We start from the raw sequence: 27260 nt of genomic DNA on the forward strand, positions 1-27260 counted from the left end.
ACAATAAATAGTCCTAGTTTTACCCCAATAAAGCTGGAGCTGGAGCTGAATCACTGAGATCTGAGCTGAGTCACTTGTCTGAAGCTGTAACACTAAATCCTGTGATCCAGTCTCCCCGGGGGGCGCTATCCTTCTGTCATCGACTCACGGAACCCTAGCTTTCGCCGCCCCACACCTCTCCTCGTGACCCAGCAGCTGACAGGCCCCGAACTCAGAGAGAGAGTGCACGGGTGAAATTAGGGCGGGACTCGACCGGGCCAGCCCCGGTAGCAGAGGGACTCACAGCGGAGAAGCAGAGACCCACAACAATGTGGTGCGGGACCCGCGTGCACTCCAGCGACGTGTGGGAGACCGCCACGCCCAGCAGCTGGCACCCTGAGATCCCCGCACCCCTATACTTTTTATTATGTGTTTTGTCACAGCAATGAGAAAAGTAAAGCATTTTGAGGTAAGTTTTTCTTTCAGGCAAGCTCATTGGAGAGACACAACGGATGTTCCCTTTATAGGAGAGGAAACTGAGGCATTCATGCAGTAGGGAGAGGCACCTGTGCACACAATCTCAGTTCTGCCCATAGCTTCCTAGAAATAACCCCTTCACAGATGAGGAAACTGAGGCTCAGAAGTGGGGTGATGAGGTATTGCCTGCCCCTGGAAGCCTGCTGCCAGTGCCCTTTGCAAAGAGGCCTGGAGCTGACATTTGTCAGGGCTCTGAGGGGCAGCTGCAGCAGACTTGAGTTTGGGGAAATGCTCTGGGCCTTTGAGGACCATGAGCCTCTTTCCTCAGCTATAAAATGGTGTGGATAACAGAGGTGTGATTGACAGACACACTGCACCCTCCTACAGTTTCCCCAGCCCTGCATTACAAGGCCTGGATTTTCTGGGGCAGTGTTTGGCCCTAATCCAAATCCCATAAACAGCAGTCAGCAGACCTACCCCCATCCCCACCCCAACACCCCAAATCCCTATAATTGGAGTCTTGTCGGTGAGTTACTGGCTCAATGTTTTTATAGGCTGCCCCTCACCCCACTTTGCCCCCAAACGGGGGCCCTGCAAAACCTGAGCCAAAAACATAGCTCAGAGAACATGTTCCAGTGATCCAGCCCCTTCTAGGGTGAGGCAGAGAACTTTCCATCCGGGCCCACCCCAGGGCAGGGCCTGTTCCTGTTCTCCGTTGGCACCTCCTGCCTCCCTCGTCCTTCCACAGAAGCTGTTCTGTCCCCTCAGACAAGGCCAGTTCCCATTTGTTTCTGTCATGGTTCTGGGAAGGGTAGAGACTATATTTTCAGGCCAACCTGGAGGTAGCCAGTCAGGAAAGTCAGTCAGGCTGCGTGGTCTCATAGCTGGACTCCAATACACAGCCAAACCCACACAGCAAGGCACTACAGCTGGCACCGTGAGTCACGACCAGCCAGCCAGTTGCCTGGCCAATATCAACCAGTTGGCCTATTAGCACACCCAGCCGGCCAGGCACTTAACTGCTTACTGCCTTACAGCCAGGCTTGACCACATGGTCAGAGACACTCAGTCACAGCTGCTCATGTCTGGAGTCAGTCAGATGCCCAGCCAATCACAATCTTCCAGTCGTTGTCTCAGTCAGATTCTATTACAGTCAGACATGGCCACTAACACTATGAGTCACTACCACGGTCAGCTGGTCTCCTGGTCAGTTCCAGTTAGTCAATCAGACAGTCAGTCAGTCAGTCAACCACCAGCTGCCAGCAAGTAGCATCAGTCACCCAGACAGCTAATCAGAATCAGTCAGCTAGTTGGTCCCTAGGAAGTTATCTCATAGTTGCACTCAGTTTCCCTGTCATAATCAGGCACAACCACTCACCATGGGATACCAGTCAGGCTGACTGGCAGGCGGGATGGCTGCACAGTCACTTTTCAGTAACTAAGGCAAAAGGTCAGTCCTGTCAGTTGAGCACAGTCTATTTCTGTCAGTTGAACAATCAGTTACAGTTAGTCACAGACAGCCACAGTCTGTGGCCTGGTTAGTCACAGTCACAAGGAAACATCACCCAATCTGTCATTCTACAAGGATAAGACATGCAATCAGGCAGTCAAGTGAGACTCAGGGGTCACAGGTAGCCATGCAGTCATCCAGTCAGTCTGAACGACACAGCTATCCCTCATTCACCTAGCCTGTCAGTCACAGCCATCGAACCACCAGTCAAGTTCATTGCTTGGCATTCTCAGGAGATCATCTTTAGCCACCCAGGCATCTAGTCACTCTGAATCAGCTGGGCAATCACATTGACTTAGTCAATTGTCTGTCAACCAACCATCAGTCAGTCATCTATCAGTCAGTCATACTTAATGATCATTAGTCAGTTGCCCGGTAGCCTGGTTATTCAGTCAATATGATTTATTTTATTTTATTTTACATGCATTTTGCCTGCACGTACCTAAGTGCACCCGAGCATGCAAAGCCCACGAGGCCAGAAGAGGACGTCAGATCCTCTGGAACTAGAGTTAGAGATGGTTGTTATCTGCCATGTACCCAGGAACTGGGAACTGAACCCAGGTCCTCTGGTGCAGCAATTAAGAGCAAGTGGATCTCTTAACCACAGAGCCATCTCTCCAGCCCAGTTAGAATGACTTTTCAGGCAACCAAACCATCCATCAAACCCATTTATCAAGCAGCAGTCTGTCAATGGTGTCCACAGTGAGTCAGCCTCCTGGTTGGCACATCTTTTAGCTGGTCAGGCTCAATCTATTGGTTCAACTGCAGCTGCCCAGGAAGTGGGAGTCACAGTGTTATTGAACCAGGCCTGTTGTGCTTGCTGTGCAATGTTGCTAATCACTGGGATGAGAAATAATTCACTCTTTTTAAGAAATTTGATTACACTGTTATTTGTTTTGTATGTGTTTACTAGTGTCACGACATGCATATGGAGATCAGGGGACAACTTTTGGGAGTCAGTTCCCTCCTTCCACCATGGAGGTCCCTGGGATCAAACACAGATTGTCAGGCTTGGCAACAGTTTCCTTAACCTGCTGAGCATCTTGTTGGTCCATTTTATTCTTTTTGAAGTGGGTATAAAATGGAACTTTTTCCTGAGTTTATTTTCAAATTGTTTACTGCAAGTATAAACCTTTACCCTCTGAGCCAATGTATCTACCCAAATTCCTTTATTTTTGCAGCAGCCCAGTGTGTAGAAACAGGAGGATAAAGCTCAAGCTGGCCTCTTGGGTTTGCAGAACATAAAAGCTGGTAAGGGAAGATGAAGTAATAGATGGATAAGCTTGTGTGCTTCGAGACTTCACAAAACACATATTCAGAAAATGGCAGTGTGTGTATGCTCATTAGTGGACTTTTAGCTTTCTGATGTCAATGGTCCATCAGGCCCAAGCAGTTTGAGTCACCTCTGAATTCCTGAAAAACAACTCAGGCAACCCCTGCCTTAACCCTGTGACTTGTGTCAGAGGTGTTACATTGATGGAATGTATTGCTCAGCTATAGTGACCTCCAACATCTGGGATCAAAGCAAGCATTAAAAGTAAGTGAAGTCAGAGACTTCATTCCAGTTTCACTCAGTTTCAACAAGCTTCCCTCACCAGTGGTCCAGTCAGTCCCAATCACAACCAATCAACTACCACAACACACCCAGCCAGTGACCACCAAGACACACTGAGTCCTTAGGGGAGCAAACCACTGGCAGAAACCTTACATAAGACAGAAAACATGGAGGCTTACCCCTTCAACATGGTGGGAACCACAGATCCAAACTCAGCTACCTGCTTCTGATTCATTAGAAAGGACAGGGTAGGGAAGGCTAGGACATGGACACTAGAGTCTAGTAGAGTCTGTTGTCAGGCAAGAGGGGGCTGCATACAGGTACCCATGGAGAGGGGAAGGAGATGCTTGGACAGTTTTCTACCTGGCCATTTGGATCCTCTGTGAGGATTCTCATTGGTCTTGCAGTCAGAAGGAGTAAGGGGCAGTTAGTGGCATGCCTTTTAACCCCTGGCTTCCTGGTTACCCTTTCTGCCTCCTCTCCATCCTCCTGCTCCTCCACGCCCTCCTTCTTTAGCTCTTGCCTGACTTCCCACAGAGCCATTCCTCCCTGCACACACTCACATCCCACCACAATCCCTAATCATTACATGCCACACACACCACACTCATGTGCTGTGTACGTACATACCACACAGAACCACAGATATGCACACATGCCTTGCTTCTCGACTGCTCTCCTGTCGCAGCAGCCTGAGCAGGCTCCCATCCCTCTCCAGTCTGCAACCAAGATTTCTGCCTGCCATGGCTGGCCTTGAAGCTTCGAAGCCCTTAGTTCTTCCTGGTGCCTCTCCTCCACCCCAGCTCCTCAGAGCACAGGGTAGCAGAGATGACTGAGAAGGAGCTGCTCACCCACTTCTGGTGTCGGGTGGCTTTCCTGGGCTGGCAGTGCTCCCTGAGGTGTTCTCCAGTTACTTCTTATCGCTAAACCCTGGCTGAGGTCTAGTTAGAAGAGCGAGCCAGGACTGCTAAGCTGGAAGGAACAGTTGCCAATCACTGAAAGCCTGGGGCTGCCTTCTACTGGGTTGGGGCACACTCAATAAAGGGTCTCATTGAACCTCCTTCCAGAGTCTGGGGAACCCAGGGTCCTTCTTCAACAAGGACATGGTAAGAGAGCCACCTGCTTGGCACAGGTAGGGGTAAAGCAAAGAACCCAGCAACACAGCTTAGGACAGGAACTCCTGGAATCAGCAATTGCCAAGACTTGGGGTGAATTTGTGACACCTGGGCCTACTGGTGGCCCAGGCCAAAAGGCTATTCCCTCCACCTGTTTCCATGTTTGATCTCCCAGGCCATATGCCATGCCTGAAATACTGCCACCCTTCCTCTTCCCAGACGGAGGGATGGCTCTGGGAGCTGGAGTGACCTGCCCAAAGCCACAGGTAGTGACTGTCTCCTGGCTGTAACAGGCATCTAGTTCTAGAAGCCTGTGTGCCTCTTGTTCACTCCTCCTCCCTGTCATAGGTAGCTTCTGTTGTCAACTTGTTACAACTTGGTGAAGTTCTTCTATTGGGTTGGCCTGTGGGCATGTCTGTGAGGCATTTTCGTGATGGTTGAGTGATATGGGAGGGCCCAGCCCACTGTGGGTAGTGCCACCCCTGGCCAGGTGGTCCTGGGTTGTATAAAAAAGCAGGCTGAACACAGGCCAGAGGAGCAAGCCAGTAAGCAACATTCCTCTGTGGTCTGTGCATCAGTTCCTGCCTCTAGGTTCCTGCCTTGAGTTCCTGTCTGACTTCTCTCAAAGATGGACGGTTACTTGGAAGTGTAAGATGCAATGAACACTTTCCTCTCCAAGCTGGTTTTGGTCAGTGTTTTATCACAGCAACAGGAAACTAAACTAGGACAGTTCCCTTTCTGCCTGCTCCCTCTTGCACTGCCCAGCTGACTGGAGGCTCTGCTCCTTTCTTCACACTCAGTCTTCTCCCTTCTTTAGAAATGGACTTCCAAGTAGCAGGAGGCACTCGGGTAGAAAGGACCTTCCACCTTCCTTGTTGCTTGCTGGCAGTGACCTCCCTTCCTCTCTGGCTGATTGATGGATGTGAAATCAGGGCTGCTGTTTCCATGACTAGAGGTCAGCTCCCCACAGCAGGTGTATCTCCCAGGTCCACCAGTCGGGTCCAGTGTATAGTTTGGTGACAGATGAGTGGATGGCAGGTCTGTGCCCACTGGAAATGGAGTTCTGGAAAGGAGGGGACAGCCCTGGCTAGGACGCTCAGCTTGGAAGTTGTACCCTACATCCCCCCGCCCCCCGAAACCAATCCCTATGCCCTAGCCTGCAGGGCCACCAGCTCTCACACTGTGCCACCCATAACTGCCAGTGAAGTAAGGGTGCTGGATGGAGCATCTGCCTCTGGGACCCCAGAGCCCATTCCCTGGGAACATGCTAGTATCCTTAGTCTTTGGCTTCCTTCTCTTTCCTGGTTCCCCTGCTTCTTCCTTCCCTCTCTCCCTGTTCTCTCACCCACTCTGTCTGTCCTGTCTTGGTTCTCCCCCACTCTGTCCCCTTTCCTTTTCTCCTTACCACACCCAGTCCCTCTTCCCTTCCTCTTTGCATCTTTCTCTCCCTGGGGGTCTGTCTGTGTTCATCTCCCTCCCACAGACTGTCTTGTCTGTCTCTCCCTCTGTCCTTGGCTTCCTGTCCTGCCCGTTCCTTTCTTCCTGGTCCGATAAAAGTGCTGGCCTGAATTCAAGTGTGTAAGGGTCTGGAAATTCTTCAGGATTACCCTCCTGTGACTGCTGGCCTGGCCTGCTGTGTTGGAGGGACACAGGGTCTCAGCCCATTTTGCCTACAGACTTCCAAGGTGGAAACTTTGAGAGGGCTACCTTACACGTGCAGCCTCAGAGGACAGTACCCATCCTTAAAGTCTCCCAGGGGCTCTGTTCTAAGCCAGGTATTTGATGTTAGGGCCTGGAGCCTACCTTCCTCAGGGACACTGCAGGGTTATCATCTCCCAGGTGGGAGGGGGTGGTGTTGCTCATGTCTGGAATCTACCTGTTTCCTCTAGAGACACAGCATCATTTAGACTTATTTCACAGTAGCCCTAAGACAGGTTGTCTCTGATCCCTGGAGAAACCCCAAGAGCCTGGCGACCTGCCCCCACTTCCCAGCTGACCTCACCCAGCTATCAACAGCTCCCCTGCGGTTTGTGTATACACACACACACACACACACACACAGAGAGAGAGAGATGAAATCTTTGTCCCGTCCTCCACCTTTCTTTTCTGTGCTTCTAAGCCCCTACTTTCATATCCCCTGTCTCTTTAGAGTGGTGATCTGTCAGGAGGCACAGCTGCATGTGCGTCTGTGGTGCACAGCAGTCTCCCTTCCTACAGGCCAGAACTGCTTCCTGTCCTGGTAGCCACCCAGGTTTCCTGCCTAGCTTCATCCCACCTCAGCCTCCACTGCATCCACTTGCAGAATCTTGGGGTTTAAAGGCAACTTAAGCTCCCATGAAAAAACCGCCAGGCCTTGGGTAGAGGAGGGGAGGGGGAGACTTTCTCCACAGTCCCTTCATCACCTGGTTGTTGACCTTTGTTGATTTGGGGCTGGTTTAAATAGTTGAGTGGCTATCAGGGGAGACAAAACAGAGGTACAATGAGATGGGTGTCTTCCTGTATGGGGTGTGGGTGGGGACTCTAGAAAGAGTGCTGTGACTATAGAATCTACCAGAAACAGGAAAGACTTTGCAGTTGGGGATGGTGATTTATGTCTGTCATCCCAGCACTCAGAAGGCAGAGGCAGGAGGAGCCACAAGTTCAAGGCCAGCCTGGGCTACATGATGTGAAAACTTCCTTCAACAAAACTAGGCTTTGGGAGACACTGACTGGCTATCCTCTGTGGAGGAAGTGGAAGTGACAGCAGAAGGCATCCCAGCCATGTATTCTTGTTCCCATCCCCCCTCACCACCCCACAAGCCCTCTTGCATCATGCAACTTTACATTGGACACAGGACCCTGATAATTGGCAACTCTTTCCAGCCTCTGGCCCCATAGCCAAAAGGGAACACATCATGATGTATCAAGCCAGGGACAGTAGGCTGTCCTGAGCCTCCAGATGGACCAGAGGGCCCAGGGAACATGGGCTGCCTGTGGGAAGGAGACTCCTGGGAGGAAGCTTACAGGCCCCGGCCCACAGCCCCTGGGCCCCAGGGCGCTGTGCAAGCCTGTCTTTATTTGGAAACACACTTGGCAGTGGTTGCACTTTCTGAGGTGTGAAGGGTGGGAGTCGCAGCAGAAGCCCTTGATTTTCAGGCACAAGGGGGCTTTGCAAAGACAGTTTGTCTCCCACTGAGCATAAACCCACCATTTCCTCCCTTTGCTCCTGAGGAAAGGAGGGTCGGGCCCACAGTGTGAAATGCTCTTAGAACTCTCCTGCTGCGGTGACATGGTTCAGAGGAGAAAGGCAGCTGCTGCCTACTGTTCCCAGGATTACATCCAGGGGCCTGCCTACAGGATGAAGAGGCCACCCCCAGCCAGCCGCGCCTCTGGGCACAGCGCCACGCCAGGCCTGGGCTCCTGGCACCAATCCAGTCACCAGAGCTGCTGGGTCCTTGGTGGAGTGGCTCTGTGGAGAGCTCCCCACACCCTCTTAGTTACTCCTCAGGATGGCCTTTTTCCAAGAAGCCTTCCCAGAATGCCTCAGGACGCCAGCGAGGAGTGTAAAGGTGAGGAAGGCTCAGAATCCCACTTGCAGGCCATATTCTCTTCCTCAAGCCTCCAGAAGGAACTACCTTCCACACCTGTTAGCTCTCTCTTTGGATTTGTGTTGCCTCACAGTCCCAAGGCTAGACCACACCCTTAACACCTCATGCTGATTGGATCACCTCTGCAAAGATGCTCCCTCTAAATAAGGTTACATTCTTGGGTACTGGGGGAAGAACACCATCCAATTCATAGTACTTGCCTTATGACCTTAAGTGTCTTACTTAACTCCCCTGAGCCCTGCTTTCCTTGTCTGTTAGATGAGGATTGTGAAAGGGAGAGAAACTGCCAAGAGATTGAGCAAGCTTGGCTGCACACCAGCTGTGTGGCCTAGGGCAATCACTTAACCTCTCTGAATCTGTTATTAGTAGATGTCGCATTCATCTCTAAAAGGAAACAGTGGTGAGAGTCAGCCCTTTGTACTCTGATTTGTAGGCCAAGAATACTGTTTCCATGGGAAAAGCATTTAGAAATTTCTAGAAATGTAATTGGAAATTGCTGGTACCAACAATATCACCTGTATGTGTATGTGGTTAGTGCATTGTAGGTATGCTGGGAGGATCAAGATTGGGTCTGGGGAAGATTCTGGCAGTCACAGGAAATCAGTTCAGAGAATACAAAGTGCCAACTATCCCTGTGACCCTGGTTCATAGATGAAGAGACCCAAGGTCAGGGACGTGAACTGCTTTATCCCAAGTCCCAGAATGAACAAGGGAAGGCATAGCAGCTGACTTCTGAGGTGGAGCTATTTCCTCTAAGCTCTGCTTTCACTGGGTCTGTGAATGTCCAGATGAAATAATGACAAGAATCACTTGCCTGAGAGGAGCTCCCTTTCAGCGCTGCACCAGCTGGCAAGGGCTGCTGTGTGACTTGAGGGTACGTCAAGACAGGAGATTCTTGATTCCTGGAGCCCTGGCTTGGGATCTTGGCATCACACCAATTGATTGAACTGTTGTGTCTCTGTGAAAAAGGACTTCACCTCGAGAGGCTCAGTTTTCCAGAGGCCAACAATGTCATCCTTGCTAAAGCAACACAGTTTGAAAGAAGAGCACAGCCTTGGAGGCCTTCGCACAGGGCTGGGCCCACATGAGCCCTGGGCAGAGCTATCTGTTTTTTACATCTAGTGCCTTTCCACATCTGAGATGGAGATGGTGTCTGTGGCTGGGCCCACGGGGTTCCCCCACCATGTCCTCACTTTCTAGCTACGGAAGCCAGGCCCAATCTGGGTCTTTGCTCATACAATGGCAGCTTGCAAGGAGCATAGCATGAAGAAATGGATGAACAAATGATGGAGCTTTGCTGTGTTAGGCTGGGAGCCCGCAGAAGCTCACTCTGAAGCAAGCACAGAGAACAAATAGTTTATTGGGAGGTGATTCAGGACATCCAGTAGGGTGTGGGGGAGAGAGGGGTGGGGGAGGGTAGAGCAGGTACTGCTCACTTGAGATGAGGAAGTTGGCTGAGCCTTGAACTTTTTTTTTAATTAAAAAAATTTTGTTTTTATTTTGTGTATATGAGTGTTTCACCTACATGTATATAGTTTCACCTGGCCCATGGTGGCTAGAAAAGGGCTTCGGATCCCCTAGAACTAGAGTTACAGATGGGTGTTAGCTGCCATGTGGGTACTGGGAACTGAACCCAGATCTTCTTCAAGAGCAGCCAGTGCTCTTAATCACTGAACCATCTCTCCAGCCCCTACTTTATTTCTTATTTATTTATTTATTTTTTTTGAGGTACTATCTCACTGTGTACCTGGCTGGTCTGGAACTCACTAGGTAAACCAGGCTGGCCTCAAACTCACAGAGATCTGCTTGCCTCTGCCTCCCGAGTGCTGGGACTAAACCCCTGACTGATTGAGGCACTGTAATAGTCAGGAGGATGGAAGAACAAATTCAAACAAGTGAAGAAAATGGATTTACAAAAAGAACATGAGGATTACTGATGTTCAAGTCATGTGAGACAAAGAGCAACCTGCTGGTCACCAGGGAAATGAATATTAAAACTATAGCACACACCACACAAAACGAATGCTAAAAGGCTCACTCAGGATACAGGCTGAGACAGGTGGCTCCCTGGTTCCAGGCCAGCCTGGGCTACAGAGTGAGTTCTGGATCAGCCTGGACTATCAGATCTTGTTTAAAAAAAAAAAGTGCCACATGCAGTTTTGGAGGTGTGGAGGAAGGGCAGGATCCCACAGAAAGCCATCTGAGAAAGGGAACACAGACACAAGGTTTCAGGTGCTTGCCTAGGAAACTACTGGGAACAGAGGAACAGTGAGGGGTCAGGGGACAGAGCTGAGGTGCCAAGGGGCTCACTTCGGCCCCTGAGGGCCCCTGTGACTCTGGGTTCTTCTGGGGTAGACCCGTGATTCTGAAGATCACCCTCCATGACTGCCCTTCCTCCCCTCCCCTGTCCTTCCAGGAAACTCCTGGTCTCTGTCTGGAGGGTGTCTCCTGCTGACTCCTCTCTGTAGGAACAGCATGTCCATGCTCAGGGGTTTCAACTCTGCAGATGGGGGCACTGCCTAGGAAGATGGCATGCAGATCTGGGACCAGCTGGTTTGCAGAGGGCTGTGTGTAAATTGTGTCTCAGGCTACTGGCTGCTGTTAGGCACCCCACTTCTTCCTGCAACCCAGGTTTGGTTCATCCTGTGGAGGAAGGGGCTGCCAGTTGAAGGGAAGTCACCCTGTTCTGTGGAGTGAGGGGGCACACTACCTGCCCAGTCCATGGTGGGACTAGCATTTTTGCTGGCCTTGCAGTTAGCTAGGCTTGGCTTCTGGTCTGGGTTGTGCCACTTTTTGGACTTTGAACAAGTCTCCAAGTACATTCTCCTGCACCTACAAAATGGGAACAATCCTAATATGAACCTTGCTGGATCAGCTATGGATGCCCTTGATAAATGATACCCGGAGGTAGAGTGTCTCCCCTGTGCCAGCCTGGACTCCGGGGCTGCCCTAAGTGGTTCTCGGAATATTCTGGCATGCAATGCATGCTGTTGGCTAGATGTTGGGGTCTATTCAGCTACCTTGGTATTGGGGGTCTCAGTAAAGGGACCTCCAGGAGATGAACAGTGATGGAAGGCTCTATGGAGGAAGGGTGTTCCTGACATGTGCCCCGTACACGTGTGAGCAATGAGCCCTGTAAGACACACCTGTGAACACATTCAGGGGTAAGTGACAGGGAACGGAAGACATTAAGTGATGTGAGCACTGGAGGTGGAGGCCCAGGGTATTCGTTATCTTTTCCTACAATTCCTAGTGGTAACCGGATAAAGTGGTACACATACTTGTAAAATTCCAGCAGTTAGGAGGTAGAGGCAGAGGATCGGGAGTTCAAGGTCACCCTTGATATATAGTGAATTCTGGAGTTCAAAGTCATCTTGCTATATGGTGAATTCCGAGCCAGACTGGAATACAAAAGTCCCTGTCTCTAAAAAACAAAACCAACCAACAACAATATCCCCTCACCTCTATATCTTCTGTGTCTGCTGCTTGGAGCAGCTACTAGTACAGATGGGGGCTCCCTATAGCCAGAGGGAAAAGAGCCAAACTCCCAGGCAGATAGCCTGGATTTGAGCCCTGAGTTCTCAGCTTTCTAGCAATGACCTTGACCCCCCACCTCCATTGAACCCAGAGTCTTATGCATGCTAGGCAAGTGTTTTACTGTAATACTCTTAGCCCTTTAAAACTTTTAGTTGCTTAGTTCCCCAGGCTGGCCTCAAACTCACTGTCTAGGTCAGGTTGTCCTTGAACTTGTGGTCCTTCTGCCTCCAGAGGACTCAGGACCACAGGCATGCATCACTGTGTCCAGCTCCAGCAACTTCCTTAGTCCTGTTGGGGGCCTCAGTGTCCTTGACTGCAAGATGGAGCACTATATTTATACGCTTGGAGTCTTCTAGAAGGATGCGGGTAAACTATCTACAACTGGAGTGCCAACAATACTAGTACCAGAGTTTTAGTCCCCACCACACCCCCTCCTCAGGCACAGGCTTCAGAAATGCAGGTCCCAGCTGAGGTGACAGCTCAGCCCTGGCCAGATCCTGAGCCCCTTAAGTTCAGCCTTCTCTCCTCCCCATCCCCCAGGCTTTTAATGAGTTTAGTATTTTCATCAAATCATTCTTCCTACAACACAGGGCTGGGAGAGGCTAAAAATAGCTTCCTGAGTCACATGACAGCTCCAAATGCGGAGGCTCCCAGCAAAGGTACAAGTGCGACTCTCTGTTTCCTAGGAAATGAGAGTCATCTCAATGCCTGCCGCCAGGCTGCCGCCAACGCAGCCAGGGTGGCTGGAGAAGGCGTATTGTTTCCTGCTACAGCCTGAAGTGTGACAGGTGCAAGGTGGGGGAGGGCAGGCAGACCACAGTGTCCCCAGAGTGCCCTGGGATCCACCTTTCACCTTCAGAAGCGAGGGGTCTGGCAGGTGAGGGCTGTCTCATTGGTGACTAGTTCTGTCCCAGTCCCTTCTGCCAGGAGCAAGAGGACACTGCCCACCTGGACTCCTTGAAATAAAGTTTTTGTTGTTGTTGTTGTTTGTTTTGTTTTGTTTTGTTTTGTTTTATGATATGGGAATGAAGTAAATGTTGATGGACACACCTTCCTGGAAACCTTCTTGGCCTCCACCCTGCCTCCCTACAGATTAAGATGACTCCCAGCACCTTTGACCTGCTGGGGACTCCTAGACTCAAAGGTGACTGTCATCTACAGGGCTGGTTAGCACACCCATGCTGTGCACCAGAGTCTCATCCAGTGGTTCTGGAGCTGAGTTCAAGAACTGCCGTCTCTAGCCTATCCCCATAATGCTGGACTCCTGGGAAGAAATGCTGAGACCGCCATCTTTCCCTCAGCTCCTCTTCCCACCCATTTCTTCTCTCTCCCGTTCTTGTAGCAACACTAGTTTTCTTTTAGTCCCCTTACATCCTGGCCTGTCCCAGGGATACCTGGCCTCCAGGCTTGCCCTGAATCTTGCTACCTGAATTTCCCTCCCTCCAATGCCCCACTTGGCTCCCAGTTGTTCTTGCTTGAAGTATATGCATAAGTACTACTGCTTATTGGTAGGTACCTCACCTTCTCTCAATTTTATATGCCTGTCAATGCTCCCATTCCACAGATGAGAAAACTGATGCTTAGTGGGAAGTCACAACACCATGTCATAGGGGATGGGATTTAAGGGGACTTGAATTTCCCTCAGGAAACCTTCTCTAAAGCTTCAATACCCCTTAGAACTCCCCAGCTCTGTGCAGAACAGCATCTACCAGATATGTTGTCTCCCTTAGGCCCTCTGTGGCTTAAAGGCAAGGACTTTGTCCTATCATCAACACCCCAAGTGTTGGGAACAGGATCTGATATTAGTAAGAACTCAATAAATCAGATTTCTGTTCAACTGACCACATAGTGACTGCACAAATGTTTGTTGAAAGAAAAAGTGACTGCTACCTGATCACTGTGTTAAACACTTCAACAGTGGGTGCTTACTACCGAGTAGACAAATGAGATCCTAAAATTTCTCAACTTGTTGGCTGGTTGAGTCCATGAATTGATAGTGATTATTAATACATGTTTTCTGCATAAACTATCGAATATGTGAATGGCTCAAGTAGGTGCTCATTAAATGTGGATGGCCTGGCTGGGTAGATGGATGGGGAGGTGAGTGAACAGATGGAGAGCTGGGGGTAGGTGGTGAGTGAGAGGGTAGATAAGCCAGTAAATGGAGGAATGGCAGGTGAGGTGGGGGATGGTGAATAGATGGGTGGTTGAGTGGGTGAATACATGGGTGCAGGTGAGATGGATAGATGGGTAGATGGGTGGGTGGGTAGATGAAGGGATGGGAGCTGCAAAAGTAAGGGATGGGTGGGTAGGTGAGTGGGTAGATGAACAGATCAATGGATGAGGGCAGAAGTGGTGGGGGATGGATGGATGGGTAGGTGAATAGATGGAGGGATGAGGGCTGTAGAAGTCAGGCTGGATGGCTGGCTGGGTGGGCAGGTGGGTGGATAGATGACTAGATAGAGATAGCAGGAGAGATGGGGTGGATGAATAGATGGATGGATAGGTGAGGAGGTGAATAGTTGGAGGGATTGGGGCAGGAAAGGTGGGGATGTAGGGGTGGAGGTGGTTTGCTAGGTCAGAAGCAGACCCATGACTCTGACATTGCCAGGGTGGGACACCGTGTGATGTCGCTTCTACCAGATAGATGATGAGTGGTTTTTCCTCAGGACCCCGGGGCATGAGGAGTCTGCAGCTGGCAGAGCAGTCTGAGTGCTCTCCAGGTCACTACCTCTGACTCTGGAAGCCAGATGGATGACGCCCCCTGAGCATCAGGAGGAGTGTGGAACCATTTTAAATGTCAGGATGTCACCCAGCTGCAAGGCTGGGGCTTGACGGTTGTCATGCTCTGGGAGCACTTGTTTTAATGATTAATTATTTTCCCTCTCCTGACAAGGCTCCTTGTGAGGGGAGGCCAGGAGCTTGGCTGGAAGCCCGAGCCCAGTGCTCCACAATTTAATTCACTAACAAGTCAAAAGTAAATTAACCCTGACCTGCCAGGTGTGTGGCAAAACCTGCAGGCCAGGCGCCCAGCCCCAGCCAGGTGCCACTGGCTTAGAGGCTCTGCTGCAGCTTCAGGGCACCTGCAGAATCTCCAAACAAGGAAGCCAAGTCCTAGAGGACACCTGAAGACAGGGAAAGGCAGGTTGTTGGCGTGCAGTTCCTTGACTTTGATCTGCATGAAATGATCAATCATTTTTAAGGTATTTGCTACGCGTGGAACATTCTAGAAATGCTTTGCCTTAATTCTCTCATGATATTCTTGCAACAGCCTTTAAAATTCTTTAAAAATTTTTGTTTATTATTAGAGAATGTGTGTGTGTGTGTGTGTGTGTGCCACAACAGGTTTGTGGAGATGAGAGGACACTTCCGGAGAGTGAGTACTCTCTTGCAACTGTGGTTAGGTTGTCAGATTTGGCAGCAAGTGCCAGCCTGCAACAGCCTTTTGTAATCATTCTAATCATTCTCTCTGTTTGATAGAAGGGGCCACTGAGGGACAGAAATCGTTACAGACTTTATAAACCATGCCTGTGAGTAAGAGGTGATGTGGTGGCAAAGCTTCCCCCTGAGTTCTCGAGGCCACCATGTGTGAAGGCCACAGGGAGAGAGCAAGAGCCCCGAGAGCCAGAGCTGCCCTGTCTCAGCAATTTGCCTCAGTCCACCCTGGGCAGCAGGCTCATGAGCTGCCCCTGTCCCCAGCCCCTGCCTGCCTCAAACTGAATGAATGACTCTGGTGGAGAGCAGGGATGATAATAGATACTGGTTCTGCTTAGTGATGAAGCTTTGTTTTGCATCTATGACAGGTAAAATGGTGCTATCAGTAGCCCTGGATGGTGCAGAATCTGGGGACCTGGATGGGTTCCTGCCCTCCTCATCTTGCTGATTTAATGTATCCACCCTAGGACCTGCAGTGCACTAGATTCAACCTTTTGGGTTTGGAGGAGAATTATTTAGTGGGTGCTCTGAGCTGGGGTCACAGGGAGGTCACTGTCTCCTCTGCTTTGTATATTCCTGTGTTGTTCAGGTATTAGAGACCTAGCTCCCAGTGCAGCCTGGGAGAGACTTGCTCAGGAACCCATCCAGACGTCGAGAAATCAAGAGCAGGTTTTTAAAGCTGCCTGTCCCTCTCCCAGGCATGCCTCCTCTTATCCTTTCTCTTTCCACCACGAAATGATATAGCACAGGGTCCCTTGCTGGAGGTGAGCTCCCCCATCTTGGACTTCCCAGCCACAGAAACAAAGAAGTATACTTCTGTTCTTTGTAAATTTCCCAGCCCCAGGCATTCTGTTACAGCCACAGAACAGAGCAGAGACAGCATCTTAGTTAAGAGCAATTTGACTCCCACAGCTCAGGCAGAAACCTGGGCTTCATGCTCACACTCTCCCTTCCTTAGGACTGCATCAGTTGTGCAGGGTAGCATTCCCAAGTCTCCCTGCTTCAACTGCTTGGCTTCTTTTAAACACAACAGCCTCAAATTTCCCAACTGAATGAACTGAGGCCATTTCTCCTCTCTACCTCCAAGTCCCTAGTGACAGCCTACATCACTGAGCATAAACAGAGTTGTTTCTGTGGTGGCCAGCAAGGCCCTCCAGTCCTGCAGCTTTGCCCCATCCAGAACCCCCCTGGCTCCCCCTCTTGCTCTAGCTGCTGCAGAGTGGTCCCGTTTACTGTGCTCTAGCCTCTCAGACCTCTTTGCTTTTCCTGGACGATATCAGGCACGTGCTACCTCGGGGCTTTTCATTGGCTGTTCCTTGGGCTGAGTTGCTTTTCCTTCTGCATGCTCCATGTCCCATCCCCTTTGGCACAGTGTTTTGGCATGTAGCCCAGGCTAGCCTAGGGCTTGTAGTAAGCCTCCTTCCTCATCCTCCCAGAGTGCTAGGGTTACAGGTGTGAACCAGCACACCAGGCCAGTCTCTCATGTTTTCACTTCCTGGTGCCTCAGATGTGCCCACCTCATTGGTCCTTATGTGGTTACCACCTATTTAAAATGACACCTGCTACCCTGTGCTCCATTCACCTGTCTTTTAACTTTTCCTTCATAATATCTACTGCAGTCCAACCCTAGTTGCCCCCTGTGTAATTTTTTCTTAAATGTTTTGTTTTGATATTATTTATTTTATGTGTATGAGTGCATTGTCTGCATGTATGTAAGTGCACCTGTGTTGTCCAGTGCTCACGGAGGTCAGAAGAGGGTGTCAGATTCCCCTGAAACTGGAGTTACAGATGGTTGTTAGCTGCCCTGTGGGTGCCGGGAATCAAGCCTGGGTCCTCCACAAAACAGCTAGTGCGCTTAACCATTTAACCATCTCTCCAGCCTTTTGTTTTGATTTCTTGAGGCAGGGTCTCACTATGTGATTCTACTGGCCTGGAGCTTCTTATGTAGATCAAGGTGGCCTAGAACTCACACAGAGATCCACCTGTCTCTGCCTCCCAAGTGCTGGGATACCATGTCCAGCTTCCTAAAAAGTTTCAAAGTATCTATCATCTGTCTGTCTATCTCTATCTATCTATCATCTATCTACCTATCTATCTATCTATCTATCTATCTATCTATCTATCTATCTTCTATCTATCTATCATCACCTATCTGTCACCTTTCTATGAATCATCTATCATTTATCTGTGGTGTGTGCATGGTGTGTGTGTGTGTGTGTGTGTGTGTGTGTGTGCTTGCACACATGATATAACAAGAATGTGGAGGTCAGAGGACAACTTTCAGGAACAGGTTCTTTCCTTCTACCATGTGGATCCATGGGTCCCAGAGATTGAACTCAGGCCTTTAGTCTTGGTGGCAAGCACCTTTACTCACTGAACCATCTTGCTGGCCCTCATGTGATTTTTTTGAGATAAGGTCTGGCTAAGTAGTCCAGACTGACCTTGAACCCTCTATCCTCCTGCCTCAGCCTCCTGAATGTTGGAATTACAGGCTGTGCTGCCATACCCTGCTCTCCCTTGGTTCCTATCTGCCTCTCCCAGAAGCTAGAGATGTTCTTGTTTGTTCACTCCGTAGGATAGCGCCCTGTACACAGAATGCATTCAGTAAATAACTTGAGGGGGTGAACAATGTGATGCGTTGTTAGGATGCTGTTGCCAGGCTCCACACTGGGCAGGCAGTGCAGGAGAGATGGGAGCAGTGCAGGTGTGAAGCTTGAGCTGTATACGCAGTAGAGAGAGGTGTAAGCATGCTGGCAAATGCTTTGGCCTATGCTGGAATGTGATGGGGAAAGGATGCTGTAGTGGGAGCTGGAGGTGCTTCTGTGAGCATGTAGGAGGGTTGGGCTGGGATTCCAGGTGTGTGTCACCTGGTTTATTCTCTGCTGGAGATTGAATGCTCTAAGTGGATGCTGAGTATATGTAGCCCACTGAGCTAAAGCCCCAGCAGTAGTTTAGTATTGTTCTAAAAGAGGACCTGGGGGCTCCCTCATCTCTTCGACCATGAGAGGGCCCAGCACAAAGATACTTCTATAAACCAGGAGTTGGCTCCCAGAGCTCAGATCAGTAGGCACCTGGATCCTAGGCTCCTGGGCCTCTAGAACCATGACAAATTAGTTCCTGTTGTACTGAAGCCACAAAGTCTATGGTATTTCCTTACTGTAGCCCACACAAAGACACCTTTTACTTAGAGGGATGATGCAGGAGGCAGAGAAGTATCTGTCTCCAAAGCAGGGCTGCCCCAGAAGGCAGCGGCCAGAACTTCAGTCCCCTCAGAGGGACTTGGAGCTGTGATATCTTCCAGAAACTTCCCAGGACACCATGACCCACAGAGGCTCTGAAATGGAAGGTAGGTGATATTCAGAGATGAAGAGTCAGGTCAGCCCCAAGGCTAGTGTGGAGGCTAGGGTGCATGTGTGTGTGTGCATGTGGGTGTGTCTGTGTGTCTGTGTGTAGGTGTGTGTGTCTGTGTGTGTATATAGGACTGTGTATGTGTATGTATATAGGGGGATCCAACGCCTTCTTTTTGCCTCATGGGCATCAGGCATGCGCATGGTACACTTACATACATGCAAGCAAACATATCCATTAATAAATATTTTATAAAAATCACATGTAATATACAGACAGAAGCCAGGTATGATGACACACACCTATGATTCCAGTACCTAGAAGGCTGAGGCAGGACGATGACACATTGCAGTCTAGTGTGGGGTATATAGTGAGATTTTGTCTCAACAAAACAAGTCAGGTATGGTGGTGCACACCTGAAATCCCAGGAAATCAGAGGCAGGAGGATCAAGGCCATTGTTGGCTACACAGAGAGTTGGAGACCAGCCTGGACTACATGAGATCCTACCTCAGAATACCACCCATCTCAAAACAAAATACCATATTTACTGTGTGAAAGATTAAAATAAATAATGTTCCATAGACGAAATTGCTATGGCCTGCCTCCCTGACTTCTTGCTGCACACATACGCACACACACGTGCACATGCCCACGCATACACATACGCACATCAGAACAGGTGCTTCCCCCTAAATATACCATACATGTTCTGTGACCAGATCTTCCCTTTAACCATGCACTAAAAGTCTTGCTGTACCAGCTAAGGGGGGACTCATGCTTCTTTTACCTGTCATGTGGCATTCCATTGTATATGCATGTCATGGATTATTCTGTCCCTCCCAGAACATGAGTGCTTATTTTTTTTCCACTAGGTTTCAATGTTCAAACCATACTTTGAGTATTCTTTTTAAAATTTTTTTATTTATTATTTTTATTTTATGTGTATGAGTGCATTGTCTGCATGTGTGTAAATTCACCCATGTTGTGCAATATCTGTGGAGGTCAGAAGAAGGCACTGGATCCTCTGGAACTGGAGTTATAACAGTTGTTAGCCACCATATGGGTGCTGGGATCTGAACCCAGGTCTTCTCCAAGACCAGGCAGTGCTCTTAACTGCTGAGCCATCTCTCTAGCACCGTACTTTGAGTATTCTTGTATGGACCTCATTGTACATGAGCAGCACACACATGCCTGGGAGTGGGACAGACTTGCTTACACTCAGTCTTTTTTCCTTTCCTACTGAAAATGTCACAGGAGGAATACAGCTCCCATCCCATTGATGTGAGGCTGGGCCATGTGACCTGCAGGAGCTATGGTACCCAATTCTGAGTTCAAGCTATAATAGACCTCAAAAGCCCTCACTTGCCCTCTTGTCCTTTTGCCATCCCAGAAGAGTGACATTCCCCGAGGCAATACAGGCCTGAGGAATCTAAGACACAGCCCACACAATCTGGCTAGGCACAAGCTGCTCTTTCTACTTCCAGGAGACTGAGCTGAACAAACCTCTTTTCTTTCCATATTCCCAGTCCCAGATATTTTCTTACAGTAGCAGAACTTAGGCTAATGTAGGGTGTGGATGGTGACCTGGGAGATCCTGTATCCAGCCGTTCTCAGTACCACAGCTCTGGGGTCATTAGCTCCACAGCCAAGCACGGTGAAGGCACCTCCTGTCCTCTCTCTGGCCAACAGCCACTGACTATCTTAGGAGTTCTTCCCAGCCTTTCCCTGTCTCTCTCAGCCTCCCCCCTCCCCCAGAAGCCTTTCCAATCACAGCACAATCCTAGGAGAACTGGGCCTGACTGGGAACTTCATCGGAGAGAAGCCTGGGGATTTCTTTTTGTATTAGAGGTGAGTGGTCTCTACCCAGCCCCACCCCCAGTAGCCCTCCCACTTGTTCTCCGGCCTCTTTCCCCAGATTCACTGTGAGGAATAAAGCTGACTCCAATACAAGGCCTGAGAAATTTGCCTTTTGTTGGGGGAAGCCCAGATGGAATCTGGGGCTGGGAACTAGATCTGCTTGTTGGCTGTCCCTGCTTGCCTCGTGGTTCATCTGTCACCCTTAGCTGAGAGATGATCATTCTGTTGGGTTGGAGCACTTGCTGGGTTTGGCAGTGAACTGAGCTGAGAAGGATCCATCCCGGCAGAGACTCACCATGACTACAGACATTTGTGGTGGATGCCAATGCTGGAGTAGGTCCAGGGGATGATTTCCTGTAGAGGTTGGAGCTCTAGGGGTCCTCGTGCTTAACTAAGATTAAGGGCATCACTCACAGGGAAGAGATGAGACTGGACACTAAAACCACCCATGACTGTCCTCTAGCCAATTGTGGGGAGCTATTCCACCCTAGCCTCAACTAAGAGTCCTTCTGTCAGTTAGTAGAGGTTGGCCTATTTTCTTTTGACTGCTATGTAGTCTTCCACTGCACTGTATGCTATGGCTGCTGTGTAGAGGGGAATAATCACGGATTGAGTCAGCAGGAGCTCATGATGATTGCCCACAGCCTGTCAGAAGTGCCACTGTCAAAGTTCTGCCCAGTGAGTACAACAGCATTCACCTTGAGGCCAGAGTACGCTGGTCCTGCTGCACTGGGGATCTCATTTCATCCTCCAATGCAATGAACCCTCTGAGGTGAGGTAGGTACTTTATTCCCAACTGCAAGTTGAGGGAACTAAAGCACAGAGAGGTTAAGACCCTTGCCCACTATCACAGAGCTAGAATTAGCAGAGCCAAAAGCCAACCCAGGCCCGTCCAACCCCAAAGTCTGTCTGTTCTTTGCCACTGCCTCCCTTTGGGGGTGTGCAGGAGTGGAGAGGGCTGTTAAGTCACAGTGGGACCAGTCCTCAGGAAGTGTGTTGAAGACAGAAAAGAACCAAAGAGCTGACACACACCTGCAATCCCAGCACCTGGGAGGCTGAAGCATGAGAACTGTGAGCTTGGAGCCAGCCTGGGCTACCTAGCAAGAACTTGTCTCAAAACAAAATAAGCACACACACAAAAAAATCCCCAACTAACCTTCTGTCCCTGAGTTACTTAGCGTCCCAGGTACGACAATAACTCTCCCTGTCCACAGTCACAGAGCTTCAAGGAACCACAGCAGGGCGGCTTGTGCTGGTGACAGATAACTGGCCCTCTGGCGGGTCATTGCAAAGTCTTTGGCTTTTGGTTTGCTGCCTCTGCCTGACATAAGCAGATAATTATAGCTGCAGTGGGTCCTTCAGCTTGAGTGGCTGCGGCCAGCTGTCTCCCTCCCTCCCTTGCACTTCTGGCTCAAGCAAGCCTTGGCTCTGCCGACCTCCCTGTGGGAGAATCACTGTCAAGGCCAGTAGCCTGGGCCTGGGCCTGGCCTCGGCTCTCATTCCACTGTGATGACAGCCCCTGCCTGTGGCCTCAGGGAATGCTCAGGGGGGCAGGGACAGTCAGTGCCAGCTGTGTTCTCCCTCCTCTACCCTCTGGTGAGCAGCCTGGGGCACAGGAGGGCCAGATTTTGGGGGCCCTGTGCGCTGCAGCTCCTGGCAGCTTGCCACTGGAGGGTCCAGTACCGCATGCAGTACTTTAGACCAGGCCAACACTAATATTTACATTCAAAGACAAGGCTGGAGCTCAGGGTCACTTCCCATCCCTGGCCCTGTGGCTCTCCTGTGTCAGGGACTGGATTTGTAGGGTGGGGTGTTTGTGAGGGTTGAATGGGAACCTCCCCGAAGATGGCAGGCAGGGAGTGAGGCTCACAGGCTCAAATAGAAAAAAAGAAAATCTAATGATAATAACTGCAGTTATTTAGGAAGTGCCGACTGAATGTTGGACATCCGGATGGGCCTTTCTTCTGCCGTGCATTGTTCGTACGGTTCTCCGCACAGTGCTCTAAAGCAGGATGTTGCAGTCTTCCAGGCTAGAAAACAAACAGAGGCAGAAGTAAGGAAGTAGCCAGCCCAAGGTCATGCAGCTAGGAAGGGAAGGCTCTGGGTGGCCAGATGTGCTTTGGGAATTCCAAGCAGAGGACTGGGTGTTTCATCAAAGGAGCTTGGTAAGTTCCAGGCAGTAGGAAGTGGTGGGGGCTAGGGCCTACTGGCAGGGGATCCTCCTCATCCAAGACCCAAGCTCTAGGTTATCTTTGCACAAGTCATTGTGAGCCCTGTGGGGTCAGCTTGTCTGGTTTTTGAAAGAAAAATCTTAGCATGTTTGTTTCTGTAATGGGGGGGGGGGAATATACATATTTATACACCTACAGGTTTTTATTTGAAGTCTTCCAAAATTTAAATGTTGGCAAGGCGTTCCTTTTCTAAAACAACATAGCAGGAGCCAAGTCAAACACGTACTCTGGCGGCAACAGCTACGCTGTGACTGCTGAGCCCAAAGTGTCTGAGCTGCTGGGCTTCTCCCTGCCAAGGCAGGAGAGAGCCTTCAGTATATATAGGTCCAGAGCTGTGTTCAGGGTAGAAGGGTAGAGCAGCCCGGGCACCTTAGGGTAAAGGCCTGGGAGAGGGCCATCTGTGATCAGGATGTTCAGAACCCCTGGGCCTCCTTTAGCTAGGAGTCTTTTCATAAGGTGGAAGGCCTGTGGGGCCTGGGGACACTGGCATGCCCTGGTCCAAAAGCCATGAGCCCACTGTGGAACCTGCTGGTTTTTTATCTGTTGCTGTGCAATAATTGCAGAAGCTTGAGGTGTATAACCCCTTCCCTCCTCTTCCCTTTCCTTCCTCTCTCTCTTCCCCTTCCTTTTGCTTATCTCTTTTGACACAGAGTCTTGCTATGTAGCCCAAGATGGACTTGAACTGGAGGCCCTCTGGAGTGTTGAGGTTATAGGTGGGCCCCACCAGATCTGACAACTATTTCAATATTGTTATCACCTCTCTGTTGTTCTGAGCTGGCTGGTCACAGAAGCTGCTCCGCCACAGTCCTGAGCCCAGGCAGATGGTGGCTGTGCTGGAAGCAGTTGGACATCTGTGCATCCTCTGGCTGAGGGCTGGGGGCTGAGGCCAGAGCACCTGCATATGTCCCCCAATACATATATGTGGCCCCCAATACCTGCATGTGGCCCTCAGCCACCTTATTCCCTTAAACTTAATTCTATTATTATTGTGTATGTGTGTGTATGTGTGCATGTGTATGTGCGGTATGAGATGTATGTTGTGGTGTGTGTGTATAATGTGTGGTATGTGATATGTGGTATGTGACGTGTGGTATGGTGTGTGTATGTTTGCATGTGTGTATGAGTGTGATGTATAGTGTGTGTGATGTGGTATGTGGTGCAGTGTGGTGCATGTGAATGTGATGTGTGTGTGTTTGTGTGTGTGTGTGTGCAGGTGGCAACTTTTTGGGAATTGATTCTTTCTGCCCACCTTGGGTTCTGAGGATGGAGCGCAGGTCCTCAGCTTACACAGTAAGCACTCGCATCTTCTGAACATCTCCAGGGTCCTCAACCTCCGTCTCTTTTTCCTCCTTCCCTCCCCTCCCCACAGAGCCTCTCTATTTAGCCTTACACTGGCATGAAACTCACCATTCTCTTGCCTCAGCTTGCTATGTGGCCCATCAGTACGGCCTTATTTCCTCATGGTCTGGTGATGGGGTTCTAAGAACAAGCAACCAAGGGAGAAGCAGAAGAAAGCCCCCCCATCCCCCATCTGACCTTGCCTGGGAAGTCCCCTAGCACCATTCATTATGAGATGTGTGGTGACAAAGGTGAGCCAGGCTCAGGGGCCAGAAACATGGTCTGCCTTTGATGGCAGGTGGCAAGGCTGTGTGCTAGTAAGGGTGGGAGATTCTTCTCTGGGCATCTTTGGGAACTGTCACCTGCAAGACTCCACATTTCTCTTCCCCTATGGTCCCCTGTGAACAAAAGTTCCTTGAAAGAAGCAGTGACTATGAAGGCTGATTAGCTGATTAGAACTTCAAGGATATGGAAAGGTTGGAATGTTGCAAGTCTTGAGCCAAATTATCCTGGGGCATGTTTAGCCCCCTGATAGATATTTATTGACCTTCTCTGTACTGTGAACTAACATCTTAATGACTATTAGATAAATCCTTTGGAATGCATGAAAAGACTCTTACTTTCCACCAACCACAGGGGTCATATATCTGAGGCTGTTATAGCTACTTTTCTGTTGCTGTGATAAAAATATCATGACCAAAAGCAACTTAAGGAAGAAGGGTTTATTTTAGCTTATGGTTCCAGAGGGATGAAGTCCATCATGGCAGGGAAGGCTCAGTATGGCCACAGGAGCAGGAAGATGGCTGATCTCATTTGCATCCACATAGAGGAAACAGAGAACAGAAAATGCTTTGAGGCTATAAACCCTCCTCCAGCAAGGCCACACCTCCTAAAGGTTCCATGACCTCCCCAAACAGCACCACCAACTGAAGATCAAGTGTTTAAATACATGAGCCTATGGGGGACATTTCTTATTCAGACCACCATAGAGGCCTATAACAGAGCTTTCCCTCATTGTAAGTTGCTACAATTTCCCCTCGTTGTAATGTCTCCACCAGTGTATTTGCAAAGTGTGTTTGTTGATCTATGACTTTCTTTGTTCTGTTACTATAAAAAATTCTACGAAACTGTTACTACATTGGAACATGATATTTTCTAGTCATGGTCACTCAAATTTGGGTCCAGAATAAAGCATCTTTTTTGTTCCTTTAGGTAAGAGCTGCTTCTTTCCTAGGTAACCGCCCCCCCCCCCCCAAAGATGTACCTTCCTTAATGAGATCCATGGGTCTGGTAGAGGTTGGTGGAGGGAGTCTGGACCAGACCATACCTCTACATGCTGCATTGGAGGCCTGCTGCTTCAGGGCAAAGACTGTGTAGGGCAGGGCAGGCAGAGCAGGGCAAGGGCAGTGCAGTGGCAGGTAGTGCAGGGCAGGGCAGAGGAGGGCAAGACAGGGCAGGGCAGACAGAACAGGGCAAGGACAGTGCAGGGAAGGATAGTGCGGCTCAGGATAGTGCAGGGCAGGGCAGTGCAGGGCAGGCCAGGGCAGGGCAGTGCAGGGCAGGATAGTGCAGGGCAGAGCAGGGCAGAGCAGAGCAGAGCAGGACAGGATAGTGCAGGACATGGCCAAGTCTTCTGCTTTGTTTTGAAACAAGGTCACTGGGGTGGGGGATGTGACAGAAGCCATTGTGGGTATCCCAGCAATGCTGAGAGCAAGGGCAGAAGATGTGCTGTGTACCCAGCCATGTGCTGCCAAACATGTCTTGGCCTAGCACAGAAGGCACTCTGGGGCTCACCAAGAATTGCCAAGGGTTATAGGTGGTCCCTTCTTGCAGGAGCTCAGGTGTGCAATCACACACAACCGTTATCAAATAAGGAATGTCCACCTGAGCCAGAGTGCAGACCTGAGCCAGAGTGCAAGCAGAGGTTGGAGCTCAGTTGACTATAAGCATAGCTCACCTGGGGAACCTCAGAGCTGCTGCCTGCTGCCCACTCTGAGTTCTGATGTGCTGGGTAGCTTTGCAGACATACATGGGAATTTTTTTATAGGCTCCCAAGCATGCTAGAGTGCAGCCAAGCCCGAGACCCATGGCTTGGAGCTGACTGAAAAGGAGAGTTCTCAGGCCTCAATAAGAGGCTGCCTAGAATAGAGGCCAAGAAGCCTTGACAGGACATGTGTTAAAAGCAGGCACATTGGCCTGTGTTACTAATGGAGATGCTTGTGGTGGTTTGAATGAGTGTTCCCCATAGGCTCCCAATATTTGGACACTTGGTCCCCAGTTTGTGGCACTGTTTGGGGAGGGTTATAGACTCTTTAGGAGGTGTGGCCTTGCTGGAGAAAGCATATCACTGGGGATGATATGTGTTTGAGTGTTCTTAGCCTTGATGGATTTCCAGTGTCTCTCCGCTTCCTGTACCTGCTTGAAGATGTAAGCACTCAGCTTTTTGCTCCAGTCACCTCTGCTGCAATGCCTCCCCACTATGACAAACTTCCTGTGCCCCTGCTTGAAGATGTGAGTACTCAGCTTTCGGCTATAGAGTTGCCTCTCACCATGTCTCCCTACCACAATGGACTCATGTCCCTCTGAAACTGTAAGCCAAAGAAACTCTTTTAAGTTATCTTGGTCATGGATCTTTTATCACAGCAACAGGAAAGTAACTAACACAGTGCCTATCACTAAAAAGCTACAGACCAGAAGTGTCTTCCTTGCTAAGACCAGGGTCAGTCCCCTAGCACCTACCTTCCTGTTGTTGCTGAGGGTGGCTGGCTGCAGCCTGTTCTCTTCTGTGAGGCTAGGGACCACATTCCAAGGGAAAAACCTGCCTTCCTGCCTCTGGTAAGGATGTTTCTAGAATATTCTTATGCTAATTAGTAAAGCTGGTTCAATAAAGACACAGCTTAGACTTGAAGCTCAGAGAGCATAGAACTGCTGCTGTTTCCACCCTGGCTCCATCAAAGGTGACTTCCACTCTGTCTCATAGACAAGAGACATTCTAAAGGCTGTAGAGGGTCACCCTCAGAGGGAAGGGTAGAGGTCTCAGCCTGGGAAGACTCACTTGGTACTGAGCTGAGGAGATGACTCAGTGGGTAAAGTTCTTGCTGTACAAGCTTAAGGGTTTGAGCTCAAGTTCCCAGAGCCCATGTAAAATCTGGGCATGGTATGTCTGTAATCCCAGGGCTCCTAAAGTGAGATGGGAGGTGGAGACAGGAGACTTTCTTGATGCCTGTGGGCCAGCTAGCCTGGAGTCCACAGTGACAAACAATAAGGAGACTCTATCTCAAACAAGATGG

Source organism: Nannospalax galili, unplaced genomic scaffold (genome assembly GCF_000622305.1).
Source record: "Nannospalax galili isolate Female #2095 unplaced genomic scaffold, S.galili_v1.0 scaffold114, whole genome shotgun sequence".
NCBI lineage: Eukaryota > Metazoa > Chordata > Mammalia > Rodentia > Spalacidae > Nannospalax > Nannospalax galili.